The 6,184-nt window shown below is 34.1% G+C and overlaps 1 long non-coding RNA gene across 1 annotated transcript; it reads left to right on the top strand.

Moving 5' to 3' along the window:
- The first annotated feature begins 202 nt into the window (after positions 1–202).
- LOC104648809 (uncharacterized) lies at positions 203–5,030 on the top strand. The gene is made up of 2 exons (XR_011211131.1): positions 203–4,633; positions 4,720–5,030. It is a non-coding gene; the product is annotated as an uncharacterized lncRNA (long non-coding RNA).
- Positions 5,031–6,184: the final 1,154 nt, after the last annotated feature.

Genomic DNA, 6,184 nt, shown 5'->3' with positions numbered 1-6,184 from the left:
TTAATATAGTTTTATAAATAGTTATTATTTGTTTTAAATATTAAAACTTTAATATAGTATTTTTTAAAAAAAGTTATCCATTAAGTAACATCATATAATTGAGAGATTGAATAATTAAGATGAACATAATCAAACTTTTAAATTTATCGGTAATTTTTATTTAGACACTTGAATTATAATATGTTTTGATTGAGGACTTGAATGTATGCTAATGTAATTCTATAGAAATTTTTGCCTCAAATTTATAGAAACACTCATTGGCAGTAGCTTTCATGTTGTTGCATTAGTAATGGGATGGTTTTATTAATTGCTGGGGTATAATTAGTAATTGGTGCGTAATAGATTGGTTTATAATATAATTTTGAGAAAATGTTCAAATGTCCCCTCAAGCTTTGGCCATATTCCCAGCTACACACTTAACCTTTGCGTGGGTCCTATTACCCCTATGAATATTTTTTTTATATTATTTCACCCTCAGACGCTGACGAGGTCACCTATACCAGATTTATAAAAATTGTTTGTATACACGCGTTGTACACGTGTATAATCGTGGATTCCACGACTTTACAAGACTTTAAAAAAATGACACGTGTGACATATTTACCTTTACCTTTCTTCTTTCTTCTTTCTTCTTCCAGTCGCATTGAGTAGCCATTGTTGAATTCGAAAGCTTACTTGCGATTTCTTCTGAGAAAAAGGTTAGATCTTTACTAGTTGAATACTATTTTGATGTTAGTGTTCGATTAGAGTTCTATTTAAACTGCGAATTCAAATGTTTTTTTGACTGGTGTGCTATAGTTTGTAGTTTATTTGAGCCTTTTAATATTTATTAGGGTTATTCTTTACCAACTAAATGTTAAATTGATATTTGATTTTAGTTTTGATGGTAGTGTTATTTTAATGTTTATTAGGGTTTTGTTGAACTGGACATTCAAATGCCATTTTGATATGTGTATCGTAATATTAGGGGTTTTGTTTATTAGTGTTTGATTGATAGTGTTCGATTAGGGATTTTGTTTCTTTTTCTTTTCTCCCTAGTTCTGTTGCCTTTGAATTTTTTAAGTAACTAAATAATTCTTAGAAAACATAGTTTCTCATTTCCTTACTAGTGTTACATTGTTCAGGTATGAGATGAGTGTATTTACTTTGATTACGTTAAGATGGTATCATGGTGGAATCTTAGATTTAAGTAGTGGACAACCAGTTTACAGTGGTGGGAGAATCACAGATTTTTTGGATGTTGATGTGGATAGACTGTCCTATTTTGAATTGAGAGGATACATAAAAAAAATTGGGATACACAACAACTTGCACATTTAGTATCAAACCTCCTAACAGTGGCATTTTGAAAGATATTCATGATGATGTGGATATTTTAGAGTTAAGTTGTTCTTTCGAAGATGGAGTATATGTAACACTTAATTGATGATGCAGTTGTGACCCTACCCCTATTTTATTAAAAAATTTCCCTCATGGGGATATGGAGGATTCTAGTTCAGCTTTTAATAAAGTAAATGGCCAAAGTGGGATAGGTGAAGACCCGTTTACTTCCTTTGATACTAGATCTCAATCTACCCCAACTCCTTTCACTACTTCTGCTACTGGATCTACTTCTACCCCAACTTCTCCCACTACAACTGTTGTTCTTAAATCTCTTTTCACTGGCACTCATTTCACTACAAATCCTACCACTACAACTGCTTCTCCTAGATCTCCTTCCACTACTGAGGCTGTCATTGAAGATGTTGATGATCTAATTTCAGGCCCTGTTGAATCTGATTTCTTAGAAGAACTGGGTTCTGATTACTCAACAGAAGATAGTTCTGAGTTTGAATGTTGATTGGTGGGAGATGATGATGAGGACCATGGTAGTGATGTACATGAAGAGGTTAGGGAGTTAAGGGCTGAAAAGAGATCTTTTTAAATAAGAAAAAGAAAAGAGAGAGTACCAACTGATACTTAAGAGGTACCAGTAGGTGAAGCTGGACCAGATTTAGGTTTTGATGGAACTAAAACAGGTAAAGTAAGTGTTGAAGGATGATTAGGAGGTGATGAGACTTTATTTTGCAAGTTTTGATGATGGAAGTTTTGAAATAGATGAAGGTGAATTTAGTGATGAATGTGTTGAATCTGAAAGAGTAAATTTACCAAGAAGTGTAAATTTACCAAGAACAATGAGGCCAGATAATCAAAAAAATTATACATGATCCTACTGTCAAGAAAGTTGTATGGCAGTTGGGTATGGTCTTTGCAGATGTGAATGAATTTAGAATAGCAGTAGGTAAATATGTTGTCCAAAGGAGAGTTCAAATAGAAAAGTGTGTGAATGAGCCAAAAAGAGTTTGATGTAGGTGCAATGAAGCTTGTCCATGGCTTTTCTTTGCATGTATTGACAAAAAAACAAATGATTTCATGATAAAGACTTACAATCCAAAGTATAATTGTAACAACACAACTAGAAACTATTTGTGTAATGCAAAGTTCATAGCTACACATTTTAGAAAGAGGATTAATGAGCAGCCAAATATAAGAGTTTTCAAGTTGCTAGAGTTGATAAGGAAAAAATTTAAAATGCATGTTGCCAAGACTACTGTTAGGAGGGCAAGAGCTAAAGTGTTGAAAGAGATCATGGGTGATCATGCTGTGGAATTTGGGAAAACTGTTGACTATAAAGATGAACTGTTAAGGACCAATCCAGGGAGCACTTGTGTTGTTAAACTTGGTGAGCTTGATGCTCTTGGTAGGCCAGTATTTCAGAGCTTTTACATATGTTTTGATCCATTGAAGAAGGCATTCCAAAATTGCAGAAAATTCATAGGTTTAGATGGTTGTTTCCTTAAAAAGGTTTGTAGATGACAATGTTAGTTGTTGTGACCAGAGATGGTAATAACCAGATGCTGCCACTTGCTTGGGCAGTAGTTGAGTATGAAAAAAAGAGACATGGACATGGTTTATCAAACTTTTGAAGGATGATCTAGGACTAGGAGATGGTGAAAATCTTACCCTGATTACAAATATGCAGAAGGTATATGTATTATTTTTTTATTTTGTATCTGTCTTTATCAATTTTCATATATTTGTTATTATAACATATCTAGATCTATTACAGGGATTAATACGAGAAATTCAAAATATTTTACCTGTTGTTGAACATAAAAAAGTGTGCTAGACATATCTTAGCTAACTGGGCTAAGGATTGGAGAGGTCTCCAAAGAAGACAATAGTTTTGGTCTATTGCAAAGAGAACCTTTGAATCTCAATTGAGGAAATATATTGTGAAGATGAAGTTGCTTGGTCCAGAAAAAATGATGGATGATCTTATGTACTACAAGATAGAGTTCTGGTGTAAGGTTTACTTTAATACTCAAGTAAAATGTGATTCTGTATATAACAATTTGTCTGAGTGCTTTAATTCATGGATCTTGGCACCTAGACACAAGACAATTATCACTATGCTTGAAGAGATAAGAGTAAAAATGATGACCAGAATAGTCAAGTTGAGAGAGTTCACAAATACTTGGATGAGTGATTTTTCTCCAATGTGTCTAATGGTACTACAAGAGAATATTTATAGGTCACTGAATTGTAATATTGAATTTAATGGAGTTGATGGGTTTGAAGTGAGAGAAGGACAATTTCAACACAGTTTTGATCTTGGTAGATAGATTTGTAGTTGTAGGGTATGGCAGTTAAAAGGCATACCATGTGCACATGCTGTGGCTGCCATTTACTTTAAGAAAGGTGAACCCCTTCACTAAATTGGCAACTGTTATAGTAAGCCAACTTACTTGAAGACTTATGCCAATGTCCTTCAACATGTCACAAACATGGAGATGTGGCCTGAATCTACTAACCCCACAGTTGCACCACCTGAAATAAAAAGCATACCTGGCAGGCCAGGTAAACTTCAAAAGAAAGAAGCTGGTGAAAGTAAAAAATCTGGAAAGATACCTAGAACTGGACTTGCCATGACATGTAGTAACTGTAATGTTCGAGGCCACAACAAGAGAGGATGTCCACAAAGGGTTGAGTCATCTTCAAGGGAAGAACCATCAAATACAGACAAGGGAAAGGGAAAAACTTCAGATTTAGGCAGACCAAAGGTAAAATCTTTAACTTTAATTTTGTATGTGATATTACTATCATGTGTAATAATTACATTTATTTTAACTATATGTATATAGAAAGCACAAACAGAAGCTGAGCATTCTACAAATAGGTCAAGAGGAAGACCACATGAAGAACCTAGTGCATCTCCAGGACCTGCAAAGAGGTCAAGAGAAAGATCATCTGCTACAACACCTAGTGCATCTCTAGGACCTGCAAAGAGGTCAAGAGGAAGGCCACCTTCTGCACCTAGTGCATCTCCAGGACCTATTGCATCTGTTGTACCTAGAAAAGGTGCAAAAGGAAGACCACCTACCACACCTAGTTTACCTAATGCTTCTGCAACACATGCAAAGAGTGCAAGAAGAAGACCACCTACAGCACCTAGTGCACCTTCTACATGTCCATCCCCTGATAATAGTAACAAAGAAGAGGAAGGGGTAGGGGAAACACAACCTCATACAAAAGGCAAACAATCATTGTAATGGGTGTGTTTCAAGCTGAAGATGGATTCAAAGCTCTTAATGTAAGTGTTTTCTATTGATTCAGTTATACTATTTTGTAATTTTTAACTACAAATTCAGTCAGTATTATTTCATACTTTGAATACAGCCTGTGATGTCAAGTTGTAAGATCTTCTCTACTGGTTCAACAAAGGTGACAAATCTGCTGATGTTAGTGGTGATATTGGTTACAAACCAAGTACTGCACCCAAGTTGAAATGGAATGGAAAAACAACAATCACAACAAGAAAACTTCAACAAATGAGAAGGGAACAGAGAAAATCAAGAGAAAATAGTTCAACCAATCCAATCTAGGAAGTAATGATATTGCAGTACTGTTTTAAGTAGGCGAGAAAAAATTTCCCATTTTGAATGATGATGTACTAGTATTGAACATCAAATTATATTTTTTTGTTTTGATCTTTTATTGTAATTTGACATTGTGTGTGGCCTGTTTTACAATCGAATATGTCTATTAAAGGTTGTTTCTCTTAAAAATTGTGTTATGTTTATCCTTATTTGTTGTAGTATAGACACTAATATAGACACTCTTAAAAATGGTATTATGTCTGTCTACTAAAGACATGTTTTACAATCGAAAAGATTAATGTCTTTCAACTCCTTTCACTACTACCTACTGGCATACGTTATGGCAATTCAATTACTTAAATACTTGAATGAACCCTACTTTGAAATAGGTTGTTCATGAACAAAGCTGCAACACAAATCAAAATACATAAAATGACCTTCCAATCAAACATACACCATTTCAAATTTCTTTGTTTGAACCTCTTCTCTCCTATCAAATTATCAATCAGAACATGTTACTCATTGATTTGAATATGTCTCTTCCAAACTTCATCTTCCAACTCTTTGATTTTGTTCACCAATTTTGGGAGGATAAATTGAGATCTTGGATCGATTTCTTCTCTATCTCTTCATTGAAAAAAATTACAATTGTTCAACTGAAAAAATAAAAATAATATATTACGTTATTAACATTCACTCAGCTAAACAAAATCAAATAACTTAAGAAAATTAACATACACCATAGTAGGGGCATGACCAAAATCGTCTACCGGGATTCGACTTCGACCAAGAAGTTTGCATATGCAACAAATTTCATGTTTACAGCTTACTATGGTTTTGAGCATCGGGTCTGATTCTTCCATGCATAGCTTATTCAATTTCACATTAGATATTACTAACCCTAAAACAAACAAAAAAACAATCTGTCGAATTGGATGGGAAAATCAAGCTAAAATTCAACAAAAATTGGAAACCCTAACTTCAATCTTTGTTGAAGAAGTTACGAAAACGTTTGCTAATAAGAAAAAAATGGTGGATGAAAGACAATGGTGGATGAAGAACAAAGAAGGAGGGAGCTTTTGTTCAAGATGAACAAAGAACAATGGTGGATGAAGAACAAGGTGAAAAAAAATAAATGTACGGTTAAATAAAGAGTAAAGTTATCGTTGGGAGTCTTATTTGGACTCCACATGGACATTTTATCACGTTCTTACGCTCCACACAAATGTGAGTTCACGTATGTGTCCACGTCAACATCTGAGGGT

The sequence above is a fragment of the Solanum lycopersicum genome, chromosome 8, assembly GCF_036512215.1.
Source record: "Solanum lycopersicum chromosome 8, SLM_r2.1".
NCBI lineage: Eukaryota > Viridiplantae > Streptophyta > Magnoliopsida > Solanales > Solanaceae > Solanum > Solanum lycopersicum.
The sequence above is the reverse complement of the archived record's forward strand: the minus strand, read 5'-3'. Positions and strand labels throughout refer to the sequence as shown.